Source organism: Halichoeres trimaculatus, unplaced genomic scaffold (genome assembly GCF_033239565.1).
Source record: "Halichoeres trimaculatus isolate MK-OKI-2021-1 unplaced genomic scaffold, fHalTri1.1 fHalTri1_scaffold_4, whole genome shotgun sequence".
Classification (NCBI taxonomy): Eukaryota; Metazoa; Chordata; class Actinopteri; order Labriformes; family Labridae; genus Halichoeres; species Halichoeres trimaculatus.
Window position 1 is genome coordinate 14183535 of NW_027437182.1, and position 27802 is coordinate 14211336.

A 27802-nucleotide genomic window follows, 5' to 3' on the forward strand; every position below is an offset into this window, starting at 1 on the left:
ACATCATATTTTTTGTGAAATCACATTACACCCATTTTAGTGAAAAAACGACATATTTAAGAACAATAACACTACTAACAAACACCTAATAGAGAACTCATAACACAAATGATCAAACTTCCCGTACAATGACCAAGTTTAGTTGTTATACTTATTTGGTCTCACTTATCCAAAATAGTAATAGGTGAATTAAAAGATACACACAGAGCTCAGTTCTTAAGAGGTTAAGACTGGAACTTGGTTTGAGGAACTTCTTGGTTAAATGTAATAAAATCTGAAAACTTGAAGCTGACTTTTCAAACATCCTATTGTCTCAGTTTGCAGACAGCCATCTCTCTGGTGCATGGTTAATCCGGAGATAAGCAGTGACCTCATAAAGATGCTTCACCGTTGCCTTTGTCGTCACGTTGATATATGTGCCATTGTAACAGTAAAAGCAAATCCATTCTTCCTCTCAACCCAGAGCTCCTCCTGTCACAGTGCACTCACTGCAGTGTCCGAGATTTAAATCAGATAGTGAGACAACAGTTTGAGTCGCAGCCATAAACATGTGACCATGGAGATGATTTATAATAATTAATCCACTGTGTCCAGTCCCAACAGCCTCCCACTCTAACCCTCCCTCCAATCCACCACACACACACACACTCACAGACAGACACACACACAGCCCCCCCGCCCCCTTTCCAGTCAGTCTCGGGAACACAGCTGTGACCACCTCGGCGCCTTTCCAACCCAATGTCACCAATCGAAGGACATCGAAGAGGATTTAGTCCGTCTCTCTTTCTCTCTCCTCCTGTTAAACCCTCTCACAGTGGAACACTCGCCATACTTCATCATGCCCATCATATCATGAACCATTAACATGCGGGCCTACAATAACATTATTTATGGAGGCGTTAATATTAATATCGACCTGGGGGCTGTCAGGGGGGTTGATTTACTGTGCTCTGGAATGCTGGGCAGTGTAGAGGTGACAGGTAGACTAATTGAATATCAGTCACTGTGTGCAGCACGCCCATAGACACTCATCGCAGAACATTCAAACAGAAGTGTGCACATGCAATAGACAAATCGTACATGCATGAAAGCTCTCCAAATTAAAATTAGGATTAAGAACTTTCTTAAGTGTGCAGGTGTGCGAGACAGGGCACCTCATCGACTTTTTAACCAGTGTTGCACTCCAGAAATCATGACTGGGGCTCTGCTGAGAGGATACAGGACGCTCTTGTACTTATCTGCACAAAACAGGCCTCGCTAATGAAACTTCAGTCAGAGTGGCTCATTGCTGGAGTGCTTCATCTGAGAATTGTGCTGTTTGAGTGCGTGGAGGTTCTCTGACAGAGCACAAAGGTAGAGGATTAGCCAGCAGCCGTGGAGAATAATGAGGTTGCAGGACAAAGGCACTCTGGTGGAGTGCAGAGGTTTTTCTTTTTGAAAGGCAGCTCTTGCCAATTTTGGGGAATTTGAGGCACTTTGGATATGTTTGTGTTCTTTTTGTGTTATATTTTAATGGATCCATGGGTGGAAAAAACACTGTAGTTTAAGCTCTATCTAGTATTTAATAACGCTCTTTACAGAAACCAGAAGCATAGCTTAGCTTAACTTAACCTCTCTATCAAGGTAATGACATTTTATTACCTAGTGACTCAAATGTGAATGTTCTGAATGCGTTGACTTTGTAATGACAGCATTCACAGAGAGAGCTGTGTTTGCATGACGTAGCTGGAGAGCTAAATTGAGTTTAAAAGTGGCGATAAGTGGATTTGTTGGGTTTTCTGTTATCTGATGCTGCATCACTGATGCATTTTTAACTTATTTTGCAAGAGAGGCCTTAATGATGCATGCCACCGCTTCGAAACAGTGAAACTAAAACATATTTCCAAATCATTTTCGTCATTAACAGTATTTGATAGCAGCCCATTTCATAAAATCCAATAGAGCACAACAAATAAATGACGGGACATTAAGTTGGGATTCTGGTTTAATCTCTTTAAATTTGCTCACATGCTGGATGTGATGAGTTTTACTGGATGTTCATTTTTCAGTCCAAGATGCGAGAATGAGTAGACTAAAAATACAGATGACATCGCTCTGACTGTTCTTCTAAAGAAACCTTTTCTGCCCCAGTCACAATGTGGGGATATCACTGTTTACTACTTATCTACATGTTCAACCTTGTGCTGCTGCAGTCTTTACATTAATCTGACCTCTAACATTCCAGTAGTGCCATACTGTATAGGCTGTGATATGAAAATGTCACTAGGTCCATCTAAAAGCAACTGAACAGGACCGTGAGAGAGAATCGCAGACTAGATGGACACTTGATAAGTGATGGTACAAACAAAAAGCGCCTAGCATGGAGACATTTACAGTGTTTTGTGGGTCCGAATGCTGCTTGGAGTAGATTAGAATACATTTGAATGACTAAAGGGGCTTATTATCCAATGAATGTCTCATTATTTCCTCTCTCAGAGCCCAAAGGGACCTTGACTGGTGCTTCAGTGCAACATGGCTTTCAATTGAAACAGTAATTTCCATGAAGTCGATTCTACTTTACTTTTTACATTTGCATTTAGCCGATGCTCTCATCCAGAGCATCTTTCAGAGAGTGCAGGTAGACACTTTATCAAGGACTCTGTATCTGTAGAGCTACATTTTTTGACTACTCAAAGACCTCTGACATCTGTGCTAAGCTATCTCTTTACTATAACACTTAGAGGCCCTTGAGTAGCTTTTTTTTTCTTTAGAGACACAATGGCAAAGAGATCTAAAAATAACACTATTAAACCCTAGAATGTAGTTCATGTACTGTTACAAGGTTAAGGTCAATTTATGTATGAATTCAGTGAATTCCAAGAGCATCTCACTTTTAAGGTCAGGGAGCTTACATCCCTGAGAGTGAAAGAGGAATATGTAGTTCAGTTCCATAGCAAGAAAACACATACTATTTTCTGTTGGATATGAATAAAACAGACACTGATGTTATTGTTGTAAAATGTTATAGCATTATGTCATCTTACATTTCTTATTTTGGATAAAAGCAGAGGGGATTCCCCCCTTTAAGTGTCTCTTTTACATTGCTGGGTTGGGATTCAGACTGTTGCACCTTGTGTGACATGTAAAATTAACAGTGATGTAACGGTGGGCTGAGGTCCTGAGACAGCAACTGAAGTGTCGGCAGACACCCAACAATACCAACGTGCTGGTAAATGCCTTTAGTCACGTAAAACCACACACTTTGATAGCAATATGACTCTGCATTATAAGAGCAGCTCTTATAAAATAATTGAAATACTTTAAGGTATGATGTTTACAGCACTGGGGTTGTAAAACACTGATGGGGTTGCAAAATGCCTCCCAAAATCAAAAACTATTTACAGTTGTATATTTCACCCTTTATTATAAAAAATACATACAAGGACACAGGTTAAATTTTATAGAAAATATTGTAAAGAAAATAGTTTTTCATCTGTGTTCCACTTTATTTTTAATTGCATATATACAGTGGAGGAAATAAGTATTTGACCCCCCGCTGATTTTGAAAGTTTTCATACTAAGAAATAAATGAAGAGTGTCTGATTTTTATGGCAGCTTTATTTTAACAGTGTCAGAAAGAATATCAAGGAAAAAATCATGAAAATCACATGAAATAAAAATTAAATATAAAAATGCATTTCATTGAGGGAAATAAGTATTTGATCCCCTACCAACCATGAGCAATGTTGGCTCCTAATCTCAGTGAAGTCATTACCTTCAGGAGAGACACCTGTCTCACCGGTGGAAGCATTATGTTTTGGGGGTGTTTCTCTTCTAAGGGGACGGGTCGACTTCACCGCATGGGAAGATGAACAGGGCCATGTATCCCAAAATCTTGAGTGACAACCTCCTTGCCTCCCCCAGGACACTGAAACTGGGTTGTGGATGGGTCTTCCAGCACAACAACGACCCAAAACATACAGCCAAGGAAACAAAGGAGTGGCTCCATAAGAAGCACATCAAGGTCATGGAATGGCCTAGCCAGTCTCCTGACCTTAATCCCTTAGAAAATCTATGGAGAGAGCTGAAGCTTCGAGTTTCCAAACGCCAGCCTCAAAACCTCCAGGATTTGGAGATGATCTGCAGAGAGGAGTGGGCTAAAATGACTCCAGATGTGTGTGCCAACCTAGTAAGCAACTACAAGAAACGTCTGACTGCTGTGCTTGCCAACAAGGGTTTTGCCACCAAGTATTTAGTCATGTTTTGCTAGGGGGTCAAATACTTATTTCCCTCACTGAAATGCAAATTAATTTTTATTTTTCATTTCATGTAATTTTCTCGATTTTTTTCTTGATATCCTTTCTAACACTGTTAAAATAAAGCTGCCATAAAAATCAGAGACTCTTCATTTATTTCTTAGTATGAAAACTTTCAAAATCAGCTGGGGGTCAAATACTTATTTCCTCCACTGTATAAAAAACACTGCAATATCTCTAATTTTCTACTATCCAAGAAAATTAAATATCTTGAGGTTTTTTTTTTTACACATTTTTTGTCTGGTTTTGAATTAGCCTACTAACAAATTCCCATAGCATGGGGTTCCTGGTTACTGGCATGTTCTGTTCTGTTCTGAAGGTTTGGGCCGATTGTTTGATTTCAAACCTTGTGCCTTGAACAAAGGTCATTCTTTGTGGTCTTTTTACAACTTTTACTCTATCCATTGTCCTGTCCTCTTAATGAAGGCATTATGATCTGTATTTGCTGTATTGTGCCTCTGTGCTGTTTGATTGTTCTGTCTCAAGTGTATTGCTTAATATTTAGGGCCCGAGCTGAATCGCATTCGGGGAAGCCCTTTAGTGACCATTAATACTGCTGTGAAGGGACCATATTAGTTGAATAGTGGTTTTGTATTGTTTTACAGCTGTTTGCTTGGCTGGCTTAACAGTGTCTCTGTCTAAATATCCAAAAATGAATAAACAAATTCAAATTGTTTTTGATCACACTTCATCACCTCTTTCTGAAATGTTGACTTGCACATTGTACAAGTTTCTCATATCATGCAGTTGAAGTGTGTCCATTCTTAGTGAGAGCTTAACTTGTGAGTGAACTCATACACACACGAAGCTCAGATTCACTATCAGTCATGTCTAAGCTCTCTTGTTTCCTCATTTCCCTCCTCTCTTTGCCTCTTATCTGCTTTCCTCAGCCTGCCATTTCCTCTGATATCACCCTCTCTTCTCCTCTCATCCTTACTTCACCTCCCACTTTTTCCTCTCTCCTACTGTCTTCTCTTCTGGTGTGTGCTCACCTGTCGTTTCCTCGCCGCTTTCCGCTCGCTCAGCTTGTTACTTTCTGACTCCTCCTTTTCTCCTCCTCTTCTCCACTTATCTGCTCCTCCCCTGTCACTGTCTCCTCTCCTCTTCCTGAACTCGTCCTCCTCCTTACTTCTCCCTGACACGTCCCTTCCTGCACATCTCTTCCTCTCTGCTCACACTTCTCTCTGCTTCACGCACATTTCCTCGTCATCCCTTTCTGCTCTGTTCTCCTCTTTTCCAAATATCTTGTGTTAATTGCTTCAGGGCATATCAATGCATAAAAGCTGCATAACAATGGTGAATGGGGAAGCTGTTGAGGGGGAGGTAAAGACAGGACAGGAAGACATCAGATGCTGCCATGGCAACATATTTTTTTTATTATTCCAAGACGAAAAATGTCTCTGCTTTTGTCACACCAAGGTAGAAACCATCATGACATTTCATCATCCCAGGTTGAAAGATGAGTTTTTTTGTTTGTTTTTTTTTACTTCTGAGGTAGAATCCCTGTTGATATTTGAAGACAGTAGGTCAGCCTTAAGTTTTCTTCATTTTGTACCTTTTTTTTCATGCACATTTTCCTCTTCTCCTTCCTCCTCTTCATTGTTCTCTTTTCACTGAATATACCCTCTGCGTGGTCACGTTGCCGGAGAGAAAATACACCGAGCCATCTCTGAGCATGCATGTTTTCATTTCCCAATTTGCCGTGCACCATGATGCTTGGCCATCTGTCCCAGCACGGTGACTAACTTCAATGCCAATATGTTGCAGGGTCATGAGAAAACAAACTGAAGCTGCTTTTCCACATGAGTGGACGAGGCATAACTTAACCCTCGATCCACTGCAGAGAAACAGACAGAAAACAGAATTTGAGCATCTCGATCTCTTTCCCTCTTACCTGGATGCTACTGCAAGGAAGAAATTTCTACTGTCTCACAAGTTAATGTGGGTTGAGTTTGAGCGTCTGTGCTGTTCGGTCAGCCCTCCATTCCGCCTGATTAATGGCGCCTCGCCCAGCCGAGGGAGTGTCTCATGCGTCGGAGGAAGCGGTAGTGCAACAGCGTGTGTGCAGTGAATAAATGCTGTACATTAAACAAATTCCCCCGTGCTCGTCTTGGCAGCCAGGCGTGTGGGAGGAGAGTGTTGCAGATTTGGCCACCTCTTCTTTTTTTTTTTTTCCTCTCTCCTGCTCACAGAAACCCACATGTATGCAGGCTTGCGTGTGCAAACAGGCACATGCATTTATTTTCAGACATTTTTTGCAACAGCTTACGAAGAAACTACAGCTTGCTTCCAAACCCACTAGCATACATTCTGCTTTCAGACACACACACACAGGTGGCTCCATAACATTTCCCCCCTGCACACACTGTTTTTAAGTTCACACACACACACACACACACACACACACACACACACACACACACACACACACACACACACACACACACACACACACACACACACACACACACACAGATGCACAGCCTTGTCTCCCCTGCTGCAGCGGGTGTATCAGGGGATCCCTCTGCAGCCAGCCTGTTAGTTGACACTGATTTGCCAGCGAGGGTCGACCTGACCCAAGTGGCCTGTCAGAATAAAGGATCATGTTGACCGTCTGCTGTCGAGGTAATAATGCCCATAGAGGATGCTGGGGGCCTGCAGTCTATAAGCAGCAGTGCGCTCTTGAGCAAAAGACGGAGAGGATGGAAGGAGGAGTTAGATGACATCTATAGTTCTTTTACAGCCAAATGTTCCCTCTTCATTGAGTGGCACTATGAAGGTCCTAAAAACCAATAAGGAGATATTTTTATCATGTGGATACAAGTTATCTTTAATGCACAAGCTAATTACATTGTGCACACATATTGATAACATAGTGTGCGCATGTTATCTTATATTCACAACTTAGTTATACTGTGGCAATGTGCTGAAGTTAATCTCATGCACACAAGTAATTATCCAGTGCAAATGTTGCTGTGTGGATTTTAAACATTTGATCTTTATACCTGATTTTTTTTTTTAAATGGTGTAGCATATGGGGTAATATATTCTTGAGGGTCACACTACAACTTGTGCAAAAAGAAAGCGCTCTCTGTAGGTAAAGTAAGAGCTAACTGGATGTTGTATTGATGTACTTAGCTGTGGTTAAACGCGCTGAATTAAGTCTGGTTATCTCGGTGAAAGTGTCATTTATCCATGTGGTGCGTTTGAGGGAACCTTTTAGTTTAATATCAAACACTTGAGTGATGATGTAGATTTGCTGCAGAGTAATTTTTGCACCACATGATGCCCTGACTGGCTAGATCATAAATTCATCATTGATATCCTGGTGAAGCAATTCCATCTCACAGCAGCTGTATTGTTTCTTTATATGACAAAGTGTTATGTTGAGCTCATTACTGCTATAAGAGTAGCTGTGAGAGACCTCATGCTTCTGTCATTTGCAAAAACGACACATTGGGGCCAGCAGTGAATGTTAAAGAGGGGGTATTATGTTTTCATATACTTTAAACATGGGTATAAAGTAACAATTCTGGATGTCCGTACTAAACATGTTCAGATTTTCAAACTGCTGCTTTCGTACATTGTAGAAATCCCTAAATCTGTAAAAAAATAGTACAAAAAATAGTACACGGTCTTCACATGACTTGCTGAAATGATTTAAAGCTACTGTTGGGTACCAAAGAAACAGTTTAAAGCCTAAAAAAATACAATAACCCCTCTTCAAATCCTGGCACATCAAGAGATGACATACACAGTTGCTTCCTAGTTATTTGCATACACCACATCTTGTCCACACAAGATGGAAATGATCACCTTTGCAGGTCTGGAAGCAACCACACTGTAATCAAGTAAGAATTAGATTTTCTTCACAGTAGCAGCTGTCAGCACAAGTCACGAATCAAAGCATGAAAACACAGAGTGATCCCACATGATGCCCTGTGGATAATGATACCTCATCATGGGAAGAGCACTTGCACTTGGTATGAATTATGTGCTCTCATCACCTGAACTCCACAGTATCTGCATGGTAATTTGATCTCAGTATTCAGAACCTGCATTAATATTGTATATTCAATCCCCTTTTTCAACATAAAAACAGTGACAAAGCCCAGACTGTGATATGAAATCCACAGCATTAATCTGTATTGTGCATGTGGGAATCCATCCTATGGGAGACTTGGTATTAATCGATCTTGCTTCTGTCGTACATTCCAGAAATGATATTCATATGAATATCTGGAGTACCTGAGACTCTAGGCGCAGGGTAATGATGAGCTCCCCTGACCTTTCACAGGAGATAACCTTCCTCGGCGGCTCAGTGGAAGCTCCTCAGGGTGGACTCACTGCAGCCCACCGCTGCAGACCTGACTGAGAGCCTTCACTGAATACAGAGAGAGGATACAGCGCAGGGGACGCAGCCAGGAGATACAGACAACTTACAAAGTAGTGTGCAGTAAAGGATCTTAATATGGAAAAATATGCCTTACATGTGAGGTGTTGAAATTATGGATGTGTTAGGGCATTAAAAAAACTATAAATGTGGATCTACCCTGTTCAGTCATACACCCACACTGACACACACATTAACAGTTTTTGACTAGGCTTATTAGAGATGTGGAGAAAAAATGATAAAAAAAAAAAGAAGACAGTCCAGGAGGGATTTCATGCAGATTCACTCTCCAGCACTCTCAGGCAATCAGCGGCAAGTCTCTTCTTCACCCGAGAACTGTCGTCCTGTGGTCACAAAGGGCAAGGATCACAGAGTGTGTTTTTGAGTGTGTGTGTGCTCATGTGTGTATGGCATGTGTGTGTGTGAGAGAGAGAAAACGAGATAGAAACTCATTTAAGCGTTTGTCCAATTCCCCCACCTACCACTTGAGGAGGCAGTTCATTTGGTAGTCTTTTTCATTAATGTTTCTGTTTCATTTTCCCTCTTTTCCTCTCCCTCTCCTCCTACTTTAAAGGTACGAGTGAGAAACAAGAAGAAGAAGAAGAAGAAGAGGCAGCTGGAGCAGCTGAAGATATGAAGCTAAAGAGGTTTTGAAAACAACCCAGTGGTAAGTGGGCTTCTAATTCATTTATTTGGTATTTTTAGCATAGTGCGCCATCATTTCACAAAAGTGATTTGGTTCTCCAGATGAAGTTTCACTCCCTGCTGATTCACTGATTTACTTGGATTTACTGGTCCACCTATAGTCTTATTTTAGATGTCTGCTTCATCTTAAAGTGCCAAAAACAGTTAATCAAAACTGAGTAAGTCTACCTTTGAGCCTTATTCGGGCTTCAAGATGATGCTTGTATTGTGTTTGTGAATGTACTTGAGACGGACAGAATATAACAGGAGGGAAGAGTTTCTCTGGCAGGATATTACAGAGAATCTCACTGGAATGATTGGACTTCTGGTTGACTCACATCGGTGTACGTAGGACAGTGGAAATAAGGCACTGGACCACACCCAGAGAAGTCTGGTCCCATTCAGTTACTCATCCCCTTTGGGGTCCCTTTCAACCTTAATGAAAAAGCCACCGATAAAGCTCTTTCATTTCTGCCAATGTGCTTCAGCTAGACTTTTCTCCTCCATCATCCACAGAGATGGAATGAGTCAAGTCTGGTTTATGCTTCTGCGTCATGGCCTACGCACACTTACAAGTCCTAGTCTTTATTTGGTAAAGTTCCTGACCCAGCTCCATTGTTACGACATCTGCTCTTCAGTCTTTTTGCTTCAAAGATTGTAGTTCTTATCATGCGTTCAACACTTTTTAGTACAGAGTTTCAGAAAACACAAGATTTCCTAAAGTTTGTTTTAAAAGCAGCACCACATGTCCTTACATCCCCTCTCCAATGATCACCCTAACATGACACGTGTCATCTCCCTCCACATATTTCTGCGCTTCCAGTGCCGAACACATCCATCCATATTGACAGCTGAGCAGGGGCAGAGATAGAGAGTGAGGGAGAGCACCATCAACCACCTGTCACAGCATGCTGGCACTGAGGAGCTCCTCCTGTACTCTCACACTTCTGTCAGTCTACAAACAGCACTGCTGGTTTTCAGACCTTAAAGCTGTCACGCTTCAGTTTAGAGCAGTGGAAGTACTCATTCGCTTGACTTTTTCAAGTTCATTCGCATTCACGCTGCTGCGCATCGCAGAGTGCCACATTCATTTTAAGAGGTTCCCACACGTAACGTCTGTGAAATTGATTAACACCTTATTTTTGCAATGTATGCAGTGTTTAGCATCCCCTTGAGATTAAAAACACCACTTAATAACATGCAAGGCCTCATCTAATTGAAATCAATCCCGCTTTTAATTATGAATGTGTGATTTATTTATTTATTTAACATTCAGCTTACAGCGCAGACCTCAATCACATTTTCAAATATATAAAACACAAGCTGTCCCTGCATACGCAAGATATTTTACAGAACATTAAAAACTTTCATAAACATTGTAAAAAATAGGTTTATTTTTCATCAAGTTATCAATAATGAAATGGAATGCAGCCTCAATGGCTTATCTACTCTATATATGTATATTATATTGTATGTTCGTGCAGACTAATCCTGTTCATCCAGATATTACACCTGCACGTCACAATGCAATCTCTCTTGTACAGCAATATGTCCTGCTCTCTGCAGCTCTAGTCCAGTTGAGAGTTTAATTCTGAGCTGGAATGTACTGTAGTCAACTCTGCTGCCATTACATACACTGTGCCCCCCCCCCCCCCCCCCCCTTAATTTCCATATCATCTCTTGATTATTAGTGCAGCTGGCAGAGCAGCAGACATGCACCAACTGTGGATGAGTGTGAGTTAATGGGTGTCAGATCAGATGCAGGGCCCAGACGTCCCCTCCGCGTTTAGCATGTTGATGACAACAGTGACAACAGTGAAGCATCAGCGACCTGCTTCATTTGACTGCAGAAAAAGTGGAGAGGGGAGACGGCACATCTGGACCCCTCACTGTGGGCTCAACAAGCTGGAAAGTTAAAGAGCAGAGAGAGAAGAGCAAAAGATCTGGTGAAAGGTTTTACTGCCTGACTGTGTGTCATTTACACGTCAGTTCAAGGAGTTTCCAACATATTCAAAAGCTCTTCTGGATTATATTTTGAAATATAGATGGAAAATCAGTCATCAATGAGTCACTTATTTTTATGGCGTTTAGAAAAACTAAAGCTGCAATCTCCCCAAAATTGTTCTCACCACCCACCACCACAACAAAAACAAAATCATTTGTAATAAAAATGAAATGCAAAATTTATGATGCTTAAAGAAATAAAAGCAGATATTACCAAAATGTTACACAGGTAAAGAGGTTGTTTAAACAACGCCTTTGGTGAGAACACCTCCACTCGTGCAGTGATAAAAGGCCATCAGTGCTGGATCAAACTTTGCCAGCGGGTGTAATTTGGAGTTTTATTTTGCCTAAAATCTGCCTTAGGGTCGGAGAAAAAAAAAAGACAAAGAAAAACACTGACCAAATTTGTATTGCTGACTCTTGTTTTGGTTCATACCAACTGGTGAGAGGAGTGTTTAGGCTCAAGGATTCAAGTTCAGTCGGTACATTTGATTTTCAGTTGTGTGAGTCTGATTTAGTGGTTAAAAATATCACAGCTACATGCTGCATGTCAGATTAAGTGTTAAAAATAAACATTTCTCAGCCCACTGCCACGTGTTATCCCCCTTGTATGCCGTGCTTGAGGTTTACATTTTGACATTGTTTTCACTTTGATTCTGATGTTGCTGATTCAGATGCCTCCCTCTGCTGCGTGTCTGACTCGGCCAAATCCCCGAGGCCTTTGCACCTGAATGAACAGGCAGCACCAACCGTTGGCTGCGCTTTAAACACAGCTTCTAAGCAAAAGAGAGCAGTTGCTTTTTAAGTGGCTCCTAGGATGTTAGCAGCACAATTAAACAAAGATCTGCTAATCTCTACAGCTGGCGTCGAGAGGCACTGTGTTCTCTCGCAGTGCCGAGTTATCCGTAGCATGACTCCGGGTGTCTGACAGGCTGGATAATGTGCCCTGCAAGCTGCCACCGTGCTCATCACAGAAGTGCCTTCACTGCATGCTGTGCTGTACCAGCAACAACCCCAATGTGCATGATAAAGAGAGAGGACACAAAACACAGCAATGAATTGGAATTATTTGATTATTCACACTCCAGTTGTTTGCAGCTGCATTTAAAGAAATGTAAATTGACCCCAAGTTTGGAAGTAATTCATTTGATTACGCAAGTGCATATAATTTTATGGTATTGGGACTGAACCATGTATTTGCAGGAAGACTATGCTGTGTGTTCAATTTTAAAAAGTCCTGTTTTTGTTTTATGTTTGTATCATAATGAGATATTCAAGCTTAAAGGGGGTATTGTGCATATTTAAGGCTTTATTCTATCTCTCTGGTAGAGCCTGTTGATGGCAACGCTTTGTGCAGACCTTGGTGTTTAAAGCCTCCAGCATAAATCAGTTAGGATATCCCTTTGCCATGACCTCACAAGAATTTTGTGAAGATCTCATGCTTCTATCATTTAAGTTTACAGACAAACTCAGGGATCTCTACAACATATGGACATATTAATGCTCTGAAAATCTGTACACAGTCAATATGGCTCTGTTACTTTATATCCATTTTTAAAATATGGGAAAGCACAATAACCTCTCTTTTATTATTGTTGCTGCATATCATTGTGACTCAAATTATTTTAAAGACCTGTTAAAGATGTCTTTTTAGTGCATGTTGTCAGTTGACCCCTCAAGACAGCCAAAACTCCAGACTTTTCACAAACAGTTTGCAAACTGTCCTCTGAAACTTAAAGGAGCTGATGGATGAAAATAAACAACCTGCTGATGTGTCCTAATAGGAAAGACTTGTACATTTATTTTAGGGTGGGTCGGAGAGATGCTATCTTCAGTCTATTAATGCAGTCATTGCTGAGTTGCCCCAGGCTGCAGGGGGCCTAATCCAGAGGAGTGAGAGTGAATGGGACTGTGGCTCGAGCTTGCCAGACCCACTTAGGTTCTGGTTGAGAGCACAGTGCTGTGTGGGCGAATCTATTCTGTCCTGGGCAGGGCACAGCATAAACATTGCCCAGGGAACGCAGGCAGGCAAGGCAAGCAGGCAAGCAGGCAGGCAGGCATGCAGGCATTCAAGCGGACAAGAGCAAAACTATAAGGATGGTTGCCTTTAATTTCCTTTCCAGTGACTCCTCTCAACTGTCCTGGGCCTTGGAGCAAGAGAGGGAACAGTGTGTATGTGTGTGAAAATTACCTGTAGAAGCTTTTTTTTTTCTTAGGTTTCACAAGTGTATGTGTTGTTATCTACCCCCCTCACACACACACAAACACACTCCATCACACTCTTTCACGGTGAATCTGCCCCGATCCATCCAGTTGACAGCCATGAAGCAACGACTGGCCCTTCTCTCTTACTGTCTTTAAGTGATCTGTGTTTGCTCCACAGCACTTTGGTGCTCTGACCTCCTGACCCAACGTGTAAACAGGGCACCACAAACCCCCCCTCCTCCTGCCGCCACCGCCTCCTCTTCCCCACCTACCCACCCATTACCAAATAAGGAAGACTGAGCCACTGAGAGCCAGCAAGTCGGTCAGCCAACCCACTGAGGAGGCCATTAGTAAGCCAGCAAGCCAGCTGAGAGGTTGGTCGAAAACCACCTCTGGCATCAGTCATCACTCACGCTCCTGCTCACGCGCACACACACACTAGCTAGACTTTTATCTGCACGTGCACACTGACCCCAAAGCTTTAAAGGCACTCAACTCCACACGTATACAGTACACTGTATACAATGACACACATTGAAAGGGCCTGTGTGTGCAGCCAAAGACACAAATGCTCACACAGCACATTAAAATTCACTCAGAGGCCCTAGAACATACAAAAGACATATTCACAGGACACTACACACATCCACATTTTACACAGAGTAATGATACACCCCAGCATAAAACTCCCCCACACACAAACACACACATAACATAAATTATACAGTGGCTTGTTTCAACATGGCCGGAGAACAATCAAAGATGTGTTTCCAACTTTGCTGAGAGATGGATTTATATGGTGCCGTTCCATTACAGGTACTTATCAGGCAGTAAAAGTGCTCATTAGCATGCTAAAAGGAAGCCAGGACTGGAATTATGGGACAAAACAAGGAGACTGTTGAAACTTTCACTGGTATACAGCAGCTGCAGTCAAAATAACTCTCTCCTTAGAGCAGTTTTTTGAGTTTCAAAGCCAATGCTGTGCCGTGAAAGCAGCATCGGGCACAGTATTAAACAAGACTTCAACAGGATTCACATTTAAACACAGTAATACAAAACTCTCCTTCTCTGTCTGTGTTTTTGTCTCCCTCTGCCCTCGCTCTTTCTTCTGAATTTCTTTGGCTTATTTAGCTGTGCTCTTTCACCTGCCTCCAAATGCCAGCTGAGTTCAACAGAGCTGGAGGGGAAAGACTCTCTGAGAGAAAAAGCCATATTGAAAGTGAGTCGGTTAAAAAGAAGCGCACAAGAGCTGCAGGAGAAAGAGAGGCCGAGGAGTAAGTGAATGTTTGGTAACAGAAAAAAGCCCTCCGACCGGGTTCTACTGGCTCGAATGCATTATGCTAACAAATAACCCTGTAATTTAGATATTTATCCGATTCCTTCTTCTCAAAGGCCATTGTTAGACATTTTAAGTGGGACTGTTATCACGCATCACGCAAGGAGAGAATACGAAAACATACTGGCTTCATGAAAAATGGATTTTGCTCACATTACTCAGTTTTCAAAGCATTCAGAGTGGTCAGGCTCAAAACACAACAGAGCAGCTCCAGCACCAGTGAATATGTCACTGGAATCATGAATATAACACAGGTTACAGATGCTGTGCTGCTGTTTTGAATACTTTGATGCCTGGCCTCTAATGAAAAGCATATGAACCACATGCTCCATGGCATCTGAAGAGTGTAAAAGTTTCTGAGCAAGCTGACAGATTTATTCCCTACCCCGCAGCATGTAATTCATGGCCCCTCCCAGTACACCCACTGCACTCCTGTCTTCATTCTCAGACTCCTGTCTATCGCACCACACACTTGTGTATCAAGGTAATGAATTCATAATCTCTCTCAAGCTCTTTGTAGATCTCTATCGTGGTGGGAGATAAGAGGGAGCATCGTTGCACTCTAATAGCCGTCAGTCTGCCTTTGCTCCTGCTTGCTGTGGGTGTAGTTGGAGGAATACAGTCTGTGTGTGTGCGTGTGCATGTGTGTGTAAAGCAAATTGCCCATCACCACAAACTCCCGGCACATGATCCTCCATTTTGGCTTCCAGGGAGAAGTAAAAAAGGAGCCCAGAGCTGAGTCACTTATCAGCTAACTGTTGAAGCTACATGTCCACCCAAGGCAGAAACCGTCTCTCAGAGAAAGGAGCGCTGAACACTGACTGCCAGTCCACTTTCTCTTTCTCTCAGCGTCTGGTGAACTTCCCAACTTTGCTGACAAACACTCAACTTCGAACAGAGTAAATATCTGAGAGGTTGAGGCAGGCCCAGAGTAACTAAACTCGCAACGGGAGTTGGCTCTTGAGGGCCGCCGACCGCGCGTGTTTTTAATTGTGTTTTTTGGCGGGGTGATGAAACGTCCTCCATTTGAGCGTGAGCCGGCAGTAAGTGGGCTGTCGCCTCCAGGGACAGAGTGAGCGATGGCCCGCTGCGATCGGAGGTGATTGTGCTTCAACCCCAAGGGGTGACAGATGAACAGAGGAGAGCAGGAGACAATAAGAGAGGAAGCTTCTTTTCTGAGGAGTCCAACAGTAAAAACAGGGCAGGGGCGGAGAGGAATATAAAAATGTAAATCTGGACAGGCTAAACTTTAGCACTATTGTTGAGGAGTTTGTGATCAACTTTTTGCTCTTTCCTGGCCTTTAAGTACGGTGCCATCTTTCAGTAAAGAAAACAAAAAAACATTTTCAAACTAAATCAACAGACTTTTTGCCAACTTAACTGTTAACTAGCTTTTAATAATGGTGCACATCTGTGTGCTTTATAAGTGTGTTCATAAAGGGCCCATATTAAACCCTCCTATGACTTCTTACACCAGTATATCAACATTGTGATGGAAGTCCTTTTTAATGACATAATCTCTAAAGATACTGAGCAAAAAAAAAGAAAATAATATTGTTTTTTGTTTGTTTTATTTATCTGAGAGAACCAAAGACTTCGAGGCTATTATGATGTAAAAGTTACACTCTAATCAATATATTACTGTACCCCAAATTGGGCCACAAGGTGGAGCTTCATTTTTCCTAGCAGCAGGGATGACGCTCAGATACCCTGTTTTAATTTTCAAAAAAAGGACTGTATTACAAAATGAATACATGCAATATAGGTCATAAACCCCGTCTTAGTAACGTTAACCTCTTAAGACCCAAGCTTTTGTTGTGCATTTTTAAATTGACTTTGCTATTTGGGATAGGTGAGACCTAATAAGTAAGATAACTAAATCTGGTCTTTGCACAGGAAGTTTGATTATTAGTGTTATGAGTTCTCTATTAGTTGTTTTTTAGTAGTCTTAATGTACTTAAATAAATTGGGTTTTTTTTCACTAAAATATGTGTAATGTTGTGATATCACCAACATATGATGTAAGCAGTGTCCATAAATGTGGCTAATCGCTCAAAGTTAGAAAAGAAAGGAAATATCATGGGTCCTAGAGGCAGAAATGTAATGTCCACATGTGTGGACGCTGGGTCTAAAGAGGTTAAAAAAGGAAAAGATGCCAAACCCTAAAATGAAATTAAATATCACTGTTTTTTTTAAACGTAACTGCAATCGATATTGTCAGCCCTTTGCTCATTGATGTCTTGGTACTAATTTTATTTTAACTAAGTTTTAAAACTAAGTCTTTTTTTTTATTTTTAATTTCATTGTACATCATAACCAGCTATGTGTGCTAACATGCTCATTAGACTTACATATTAGGAAAACTTTTTCAGTGTTTTGCAAGCACAGAAGAATATGCAGCAAGCCTTATCACGTGTCCTTCTTTTCATAGAAAGAACGATGACTCTTTTGTACAATTCTAACCTTGGTATAGTCTGTTATGTGGGTTACATAAAAGAACACACAATGTATCAATAATCCATGTTTCAGGCAACCAACATATTAAATTCTGATGTATGCATTCAGTGTTGCCCTTTACATGAATTTACTCACTTTTAGGGCCAGCCTCAAATGGCCAGTTGGGGGAACTGCAGTTTTGGGCATTACAGCAGTGGCTTCAGTCTTCAGTCCTGGAGTTTTCTACTTGGTGTTTTAATTTATGTTGATGTTTAATTTCATAACACAGTACTGAGGAGTCAGGTGAAGTAACTCTTGCATACATAATGTAGTACTACATCTGTATTATGTGGGAGGCATTCTTTCCCTGGAAATGCTGTTTTTCCTTGCATGGCAGCATCTTCAATGTGACAACAGTGATGGGTAGATATATTCATGTGAGGCTCACCTCCACTTGGAGACTCACCAGCTGACAGAAGGAGGCCAGTATTTCAACAAGGTTCAGTGGTCGTTTGGAGCATCTTTGCACAGTACATTCTGCTACACGATTCGGTAACAAGATGCAAACGATTAAATGCTCTCCCCGGAGCCCTCGGCACATCTTCCGCTCTCTGAATTTACATGGCGTTTATGAACACTCACAAGGAAAACAAAAAGTGGAGAGGGAGAGCAGGGGGAGAGAGATCCTAGTGTGGAGGAGTCTCATTATTCTGTTATGGATTGCACATGTCAGGCAGTAAGTGCTCTTTTTATCCTTCCAAAGCACTAGCCTCGGCCACTGAGCGCATTTCCCTACCCGAGTGAAATTTACCATGTTAAGGCTCACGCCACTGGGGGAATGTCGGTGGGAGCCGCTAAGATTTACCGGCCTGATTAAATAAGGGGCTTCAGTGTGAATAAGAGGCCAAGGGAGAAATCTGCACAACATAAACACATGTTTTTTCTCACTAGTCAAATTGATTAGCCCCCACCTACCACCCTCACCCTTCACACCTCTCATGGTGTGTTACATGTCACGCTGGGTTTTAAACAAAGAGCAGAGAGAGGGCAGTGGAGGATTGCATGTGGCTCAGCATGGCTTTCTGCCAGCACACAGCAGAGATGGGCCTGTTTAAAATGGCTTGGTATCCATAACTGCCTGCATACAGTGAGAAGTTCACACAAAATATACGGTTTCTCACCCTCCAGTGGGATAGGATGTGCCTTGAATTTGTTGCAATGTACCCTAAAATGTGGCTGCTCTTTTTCAAAGTTGTCCTTATTCAGACATTGTGTCCTTTCACTTCTATCTTACATTGGAGGGATTAATGCTACAGAGAGGTGCTTTTACGTAACCAGAAACTTCACCAGTTTGTTAATCCAGGAATTGGACTATCACTTCCACTTCCTTTTGGTCTACAATAGATTTTGGATTAAGTATAACCTGGAAACCAGTGACATTTGGTTGCATTCAGCCTGGCTGTTGGTAACTGACTGAGGGTCAGTTGATTGATGTTTCTCCAGCTTGTGTCTCTCCTCCCTGCTGGTCAAAATGGACACCAGCTGCCACCATTCAAATTCAAATTCTCCCAGCCAGTAAGAGCTGCAGTTTAAGCTCGGAGCCGTTGTGATTGGGTGAAATCTTGGTGAAAACCCTCCTCATCTTTAGCAAAGCCAAAGAGCTAAATGTGGAGAAAATGTGCTGAGAATCCATGTAATTTTTCCCTCTTAATTGTTGTATAAATGTAGCCAAAAACCCTTTAATGTACCAAATTAATCAAATTGAATTGTTCTGTAGCCTTTTGTTTTCCATAAGATCATATTACGTCACATTTTTTTCTAATTTGATTTACTTTTTATAAGAAAACAAGAGCTAAAATGACATATCATGGTAGGGTGGCCAACAAGAATTAATAAGTACTTTCTAGATGGTAAACTGAGTACATTTACAGACTGAAATCATATATCACATTCTGGTCTGGCATTTTAGCATCTCTGCAGTGCTGTATATTGAGATTAATGATGTTGCAACCGGATGAATAATGAACAATTCTTAAGTGACATTAAACATCACCAAGGTGTTATTCAAAATAATAGCCCTTTCAAAAAACCTGGTTTCATGTAACACCTTTTAGCGTGGTCCTGAAAACTAAGTTGCACCATTCATGTACTTTTAAGTGCAAATTCAGGAGACTCTCCTTTGCAATATATGAGACGTTCAATACGTAATTGTAAATGTTTGGAAAACAGCAATGTTATAGTAGTGCCTATATATATTCAAAGAAGGAAGTATATGCTTTTAAAAAAAGCTGAATTTTTATAGTTTGTACAGGAAAAATAGAAAATAAATATTTTACATTCAAATTTTAAGGAATAAACTTTCCACTCCGAAGTAGGCACCGACTCTCTTTGTTGGGTCTTTGTCATTTTGTCACGACTTTGTAGTCTCTTTTTTCTTCAGTTGTTGCAGCACAGTTTTATTAAATCAAACATCATCCACAGTCATCACGAAGCCTATTGTGTTATGAAGTCTAACGAAACAATACTAACTTGAACGCAGCAAGTGCTGGGATTGACGAGTCAGGAGAAGTCAAGAGACGAAGTTTATGAGCCGGCATTGAACGCAACACAAGGCTCCGTATTTTTTCCCTGCAGTGGAGAGGAGGGAGTAAAAGGGGGGTATTTGACTCCTGTCTCCCCACCCCCAGCCCGTACGAGGTGGATTTGGGAAGAAAGGAGCCCAAACCTGGGACGTGGAGATAACGAGAGACACCCGTGAAGAGATATACATTTGGAGCTCCGCGCGCCGTGGTGTCGCGCGCGGATTATTATTGGGTATTTTATTTTTCTTTCACTGAGGAGATTCTGACTCGGAGCGTCTCATCTGGGGGAGAGGAATACAAACACACGGGGGGAATAAAAGGAGTATTTGATACTCGCTCCCTCCGTTAACAAGTGACTGCTCTGCCGCTGAGGAAAGTGGGATATAACGGTTTTTATTTTTTCTCCGACGGGGATGCGAAGTTATTCGTTCACTAAGGAAATGCAACCGCTCACCCACAAAGAATACGGATTTTAAAAGCTGTCCCCCGTAAACCCAAGTGGGGGGTAGTATCAGGAATACTTTTCACACAACGTTCAAGTAAGTGCGTGCAACTTTTCCTCTCCGTTACTGTCGAAATGCTCCAAACGCATGTTCTACGTAACTTTTTAACTAAATCATAGACGTTTTTCTCTGTTTTAAAAATTTGCTGGATCCTGTTATCAACCGGGTGTCTTGTTGAAGCAAGCAGACGTCGATTCACCGAGGAGGAGATGAGAAGATAGCGATCCTGTGTGCTTAAAGCGTTTTCATGGAAACTTCACTTTTTGTGAGCTTTAGTTTACCAAACTCTTCAAAATGTGCAGTTTGACATACTTCAAACAAAGCTGCACATATATACTCGAGATATATTGGTGAACGTGCTTGTTAATTTTGGTTTCAAACATCAAAGCGTGCAGCTCTCAGTCACTTGGTCGACATTCTCCCCAGCTGCAGAGTGAGCGTCTATTACTGTTACTAAGACATAATTTTAAGCGTCCAAGGGATGAGACATGCTGCCATCAGTACATTAATGTTGAAAACGTGCTTTTCGGGGGGAATTTTTGCAGACATATATCATCCATACAGTTGCGTCTTTTGATTTGTTGAAGCCTAGTTGATCATAGATCTTTGTTTTTCTTCTCATGTAAAACAAAGACTCATTTTAAGCTATCCCTCTGATGTTTGTAGAACACCCTTTTTAAATTTTCAGCATTACTTCTTTTTCTTCAGGGCAATCTGCTGCCTTGAGAAGTAACTTTTTGTCTGATTGTGTTGGAAAGTTTAGATGCAGCTCCAGGCTATGGCTCTGCTTTTTTTCCCTTCTCCTTTGTGTGTGTATGTGTGTGTGTAAAGGCTGGCTAGCTTTACACTAAGTCAAGTGAGTCCAATTTGCATCGCAATGGATCTTAATTTTATCAGAACATTTAAGGCTAAACCTTCCTGGGGCAACATACACACACCCCCTCCCTCATCTTCTTCTTTACCCTCCCACCCCAACAGCAACTGCAAGCCAAAAAAAGATTAGTAATGCTTTCATTCGCAGGGGGTTGCTGAAGAGAGGGGTTTTAACCCTGTTGTTTTTTTTGTTCTGGGTGTAAATGAATAGTGCAAGGATGTATCTTGAGATCTAAAGTTTAGTGGTCATAGTAAGACACAAAAGCATGAAGAGAATCAAGTTAGAAAATACGGATAGAGGAAAAGGGAATTCACTATAACTACTCTAAAGTGCCTTAATTTTGTGCCTTTCAGTGGGTTAAAATCAATTTTACAAGAAGCTTTATAAAACACGCGTGCTCCTCAAAGTGCTGAACACTTCCATTTGCAATGGAAACTCTAATTTTACTCTTTGTGGTAACTGCGAATCATCAGTCTTCCGTTCCAGTGTTCAATCAATCTGCTGGCTTGTTTAAATAAACCCATTTGTCTTCCGATGAGAGTCAGATGTTGATTGTCAGAAGCAAGAAGAAGTCTTGTCCTTCAGAGTAATTGGACAACACATACCAAGAGGCTGTGCATCAAGTGTGTTCTGGATTCTTAATGTGGCTTTAATTGAACAATTTATCACCCCTGATCACTGTCAAATAACTCGGCGAGAAAGACAAAAGGCAATGAAAATGCCAAACATGAGCTGCCAGGCACAGTCGGCCGAGCGTGACCGGCGTGTCTGTCACAACAGCATCAGTAAGGTGCTGTTTTATTCCATTTCGCTGATTTATTTTTATCGCAGATCGATGCATGTGTGAGTGGCATGCTTGTAAGCACTGGTAATAAATGAATAGTGAGGGAGGAGGAGGACGAGAGGGCGGTGAAAACATTTCATCCTTGAAAACTTCTTTTATTGGACAAAACTTTTGATTTCTCCCCGGAGCTCCTCTCCCTACACTTGGACGGGAAGCTAATTGAATTGTGCCCCGGATATGATGTTTTTTTTCCCCCAAGTATGGAGGTCTTGGAGAAGTGTCCTCCTCGGGGTTTTGAAATTCATTTCCTTGGCAATTATTACCTTCTGAGCTGTTTTTCCCTTTATTTCCCCTTCCTCAACAGTAGGGTGCATTCTCTCATTTTTAATGGGATTACAAGGGAGAGGGAGATTGTAGATACACTCCACAGTCTCTGACTGTTAACCATTCAGAGGAGTGTTTTTCCATCAGTGTGCCAAGAAAGATGGAAGAAATTGATGGCTTGTGTTACTAATTTCACTGATCTTTTTCTACGGGATCTGAAAATCAAAAAGATTTTTTTTTCTTTTAACTTTTATCTGTTTCAGAAGAACTTATTAGATGCTTAACGTCAAGCTACACTCAAAGCTACAGAAACACTTTTGCCGTGAAATTTTCTGCAGCTTTATGTAGAAACATTAACAGTTATACTACCTGACTTATAAATACCTGATAAACTTCAAAACTCAATGACTTTAACTTATTCCAAGTTTGTAAAACTTGTTTTTTAGCATTAATTGCTGCCACAGTGTATTTAAAAGGTAAACAATGATTAACAGTCATTATGCAGCCATAGTAAACAGCAAACTGTACAAATTTACTGTATGTTTATGTCAGTGCATACAATAGCCGTCTTTTCACCCATTTGCCTAAAACCGGAGCTCTTGTCATTTTATTCACATCCAATTTAGGAGCGTTTTGGTGGCATCAAGTGCTTTGCAATTAGTCACCGAGCACTTGACGCAACAACACAGTTAATAGCAGCTGCTCTGAAGTGACTGTCAGCGCAGAGAGAGAAATGTGCGCTGTGCAGAGGCGCGGTTGCACTCACAGCTAATTGTGTTTATTCATTTTAATATCCTCCGAGTGCTAAATCAGTGCTCCTCCAGCGACACGAGGTGCAATTAGTCTGGCTGTGAAAAGAGGAGGCAGTGAGTCTTGTAAAATGCCCCCTTTTTTCCCTCCTATTTGATTTGTGGATGAACCATTCCTTTTCTTCCAGATTTCCTTTATTGCTTCACAAATATTGTGGTGGAAATAGACATAAAACTAACCTGTAACAGTTTGGTAAGTCAGTGATCAAACAGTGGAGAGATTATACAAATGACAACATTGTTGCTCATGTATAGAAGAGAGGGGCTGTGTCTGGATGCAGTGGTTTATCATTGGAGGCTCCAGAAGAAAAGCAGTCAATGCTTTGTGATTATGTTATGTAATGTAGTCCACTGTACTCAGGTTGGTATTCTTTCAAGCCACATGGAAACTCAGCCGATTGTCACTGTGAGCAAGAATACTGGAGGTTATTTGAACAGAACAAAGCACTCTGTTTGTGGCCTTGGTTATCTTTATGTGACTGGCTTACTTCCTATTAGACAGCTCACGCGCTCTGCTTTTACACTTTTTATTAAAATAAAAGAAACATCATGTTCAAGATAAGTTGATCTGTGTAAAAAATGTTAGGTTCCCAGAATTTTGGCAATGATAGAAGCCTGAGTGACATTTTGATACTGAACTGTAGATTACCTTAGAAGATGAGCTTCTCCAATCTGAAAAAGTAATTATGTAGCCCTCAATACTGAAAAACCTTCTGTGTCTGGGTTCCAGTAAACACACGCAATGTACCCTTTTCCAAACCAGACCAGAGAGAATAAAATGTGAAAACCCATTTCAGACTCAAACCAAAATAGTCTCCTTCATGCCTTTGGCATTTTGTTTGTTGTCTTGCTCCATGTTGAAAATAAGCAAAAACCCCACAGACCATCTTTCCCTGCTCCTGTTTTGCGGGGCTGATAATGCTGCATGAGATTGTAGATACAGTGTAGACTGTGAGTTTGGGAATTTTGGACACAGGTCAGCTGTATAGCTTTGTCTGGGCAAGTGTCTGCTTGCTGAAATTCCCCAGATGTACCATCTCTGTCTTCTTTTCTTAGTGTTTTTGTTTACCTTCACAATCTGGCATTATGCTTCAAAACTCGACGTGTCCCTATTTGCAGTACGTGCTGACAAAGTAATACTACTACTACTACTACTACTGATAATAATAATAATAATAATAATAATAATAATAAATGCAGTAAACAGCAAGTGAAGCTTTTTGTTGTATTTACAATTGACAAATGCACATTTCTAATACGTGGGTTCCACTGAAGCCACTTGTAAGCCCCTCCCCCCATTTTGAATGCAGTCCGATTACTGCAAGGTACTTCAGATAAGAATTCTCAAACTTTTCCACCTGGAACAGCATAATTTGTCAAGACAGAAAAAAAAGTCAAAGAGAAAAACAGAACATTGCAGTCACAATAATTTCTTACATTATTAAGGTTAGACTTCCAGAGACTGGTATGTCATTTTCACTCCACAGACCTACATTTCCAGCCTGGCCGTAGGAGCAGAAACATGAGACGGGTGGCTGGCAGAGGAATTATTGACCACTCACCGAGACACCCCTGCTGGTAGCTCTGGGTCTAAAATTGGTTGCTCTGTCCTCAGCAGACCTCGTTGGAGGTGAGGAACAGTCATGACCCCCCCTGGCAATACCCAAAAGTCATTTTTACACAACACCTACCCTGAACCCCAAAGGTCAGTGCTACTAAACAAGCCAGGAATGGATTTGGCCAGAATCAGGTTCAGGGGCTGGGGCCTGATAAGACCAGGCTGTGATAAGGTGTGTGAACTCAGCAGGATCGATCCATCACTGGCAGAGTGTAAGTCCAGCCAGCATCTTGGCTGACTGTAAAGGTCCTTCAATGTTTCTCCATCTGTACATATCCCCCAGTCAATTTGTCCCTTTCCTACACCGCACCTTCTGTTTTTACCCTTTTTTTAATATCAGGTATTAGCAGGTTGCTTTCTAATCATTTAATTCATTGCAGTTTCCAAGTAGCTCTGAGAAATCAACTGGTGTCAAACATTTAGTGTCAATAACCAAAATCAAGTGTGTTGATGGTTGAGAGTGTTAGTTACTAAATGCAAAGAAAGTGTTTTATGCACTGGGTTCCACTTTATTTTTACCCCAGTATCACCTCAGATGAGCCGTGTTAGAAAGGACTTTAAGATTTTTGTATTTTCAGTTGTTAGGTGAAAAAGTGAAAGTAGACCCTCATACACATAAACACTTTAATCCCTGCTAGACTATCTGGTAAAGCCTTGAGGAATACATCGTCACACTGTCACCTCCCCAGCCTCCTGCACGTTCCCTCGATACCTCAAGCTTTTACAGAAATGGTTCGCTCCAGCTCCCCCTGATGAAGTGACAGTAATCTCCTTTTCACAAGGAGCAGGAGCAGACCTTGTGTTGATTCCTACTCCCTCTTTTACTCCACCATGCCTCAAGATATAACACAGTTGAACAAACATGGTTGATAGTCGTTAAAGCCTGAGATTGAACTATATTGAACATTATTGTATTGACACAGACGCCCGTTCACTTCCCACTCCCTTTGGCTGAGATCCCACCTTCTTATGGTTATGGAGTTAATGTGAACTGGTGTTTCATGGTGAGAAGTAATTAACACCCGGTCTGGGACAGACATCAAATGGAAGTGTCTGGTCCTGCCTGTCTGTCTGGTTGCTGTTGGTTTGTTCCTGTGTTAAACGTAATTACCAGCTGGCCTCCCCTAGATTGATGAACAGAGGTTTCCCTTGGGGTGTCTGCGTCCTCCCCCTCCTCCTCCTCCTCTTCGCAAACTAGGTCTGGCAGGAAGGGCTGCCCCAAGCCGTGGCAAGTTGACCCCCATGAGGTTTTAGACACATAGTGGTGGGGTGGCAAAGGACCCCCATTCATACGCATGAAGGGTTTGAACAGGTTGTGCTTAGCTCATTTAAACACAGCCGAGGCGAACTGTTACGTGACGAGATGTAAGCCTGTATGAAGGGTGTACGTTGTGCAATGAAGGGTTAATAATGTCATCTGCATAGAGCGGAATCGCTCTCAAGACATTTCTGTTTATGCAATTAAAAAATATTCAAGCCTCCTAACTCAGTAAGGGTTTGGACATTAGTGGACACCAGCTGATTGGCAACAAAGACAACAGGTCCTAGTTTCTCTAAGCAACATGCCTGAACTTTTTTCCTCCTTCGTTGTCGTGACTGTTGCTTCAGTATTTATAAAATATTCTTAAATTCAGAAGGACTTGCTGTTACCTAATTAGCAGGTCTGTTTGAAGTGGCAGTTCCAGCTGTTAAAGAACAATGTCTTCTTCAGTGTTTCCCTCAGAATTACTGAACCTGTTGTGGGTATGGTGTCAGGGGGAGGGAGAGTTCATTGATCCTACTTATATCATATTTTGTCATTACCTATTCTTTAATTTGTTCAGTATATTGTCACTTATTTGCTTGGCCCCACCTGTTGGTGAAATTATTCATCAAGTCTACGTCTTATAAAGACCCCCAATAACATGATTCATGTATTGAAATATTTAACACAAAAACAAGTTTTCAGAAAGGGTGATCTTGTGCAGAGCTTCAGGTGCTGCAGAAAGTGACAAGAAACTGTCAAACCAATCACAAAGAATGTGGGTTTTATACAAGTTTAGTAATAGAAATACATGTAATGTATTGGCGAACAGTTGGGAGGCCAGGTGCTTTCTAGTTGGTGACATCATGCAGAAACTAAGTTTGGATTCGGATCCTGCGTTTTAGTACATGGGGTGATTTCCCCAATGTTTCAAATCCTGCTTTCAGTGTAGCTTTCATTTCTGCAACTTTGTTTTCTTGTCAAACATTTGGCTCATGAAGAAAAGCTTCATCTGAGGTCATAAAAGCTCGAATTGTTGCCAGCTATTGCAGAGTTATTGTAGAAATATCAATTTTGAGAGCAGATCATTGCCTGACCTCAGAAAAACACGATAAATCGCTTTGACTAATTCACACTAAACATGGGCTTTGCTGTCTCAGTTTGAAATTGTTTAAAGTCAGTGCTTCTGTGTGGCTCTGTGTGCTCTATAAGTTGTTAATCCGACACAAACAGAAGCCCAGGGCAATATGCCTCAGCCCATTTAAACCCACACCCACCCACACATTCACCCCCCAAACCCACTACCCAGCCTCTTTGTTCCTGCCCTCTCCACACATGCACACCCTCAACCAAACTTTAGGGACATCTGGTATTGTGGGGGGTAGCGACAGGAGGGGTGAGCTCTGGGGGAAGAGAAAGGAGGAGAAGAGTGAGGGGAGGTACACTCAGCTGCTCAGAGGGGTGAGCTTTAGGGAGAGAAGGAACTCGCAAAGAAACGTGTGTGTGCTAGATTGTGGGGGTTGTTGTCATAGAGAAGAAAAAGGGAAGTGGGGTAGCTAAAGAGGAGTAGGCAGATAATTGATGGATGGAAGTAATTGTGTGTAATGCAAGCAAGGAAACATGGGCCTCTGGGAGGAGGAGAGATAGAGACGGGAGCCAGTGAATAGGAGTTGAAGGAGGAGGGGGGAGGAGAGAAAAGAGAATAATGAAGA

General features: G+C 41.6%; 1 protein-coding gene across 7 annotated transcripts in view; it reads left to right on the forward strand.

Moving 5' to 3' along the window:
- ptprsa (protein tyrosine phosphatase receptor type Sa) overlaps positions 1–27802 on the forward strand; it is a 252495-nt gene that overhangs the window by 44378 nt on the left and 180315 nt on the right. For 6 of the 7 annotated variants that reach the window (XM_074667567.1, XM_074667570.1, XM_074667571.1 and 3 more), the window contains exon 2: positions 9263–9355. The gene's annotated coding sequence lies outside the window, so the exon portion shown is untranslated. Of the gene's footprint in view, positions 1–9262; positions 9356–20049; positions 20475–27802 lie in introns of those variants that run through there. The other variant, XM_074667568.1, reaches the window with a different exon arrangement.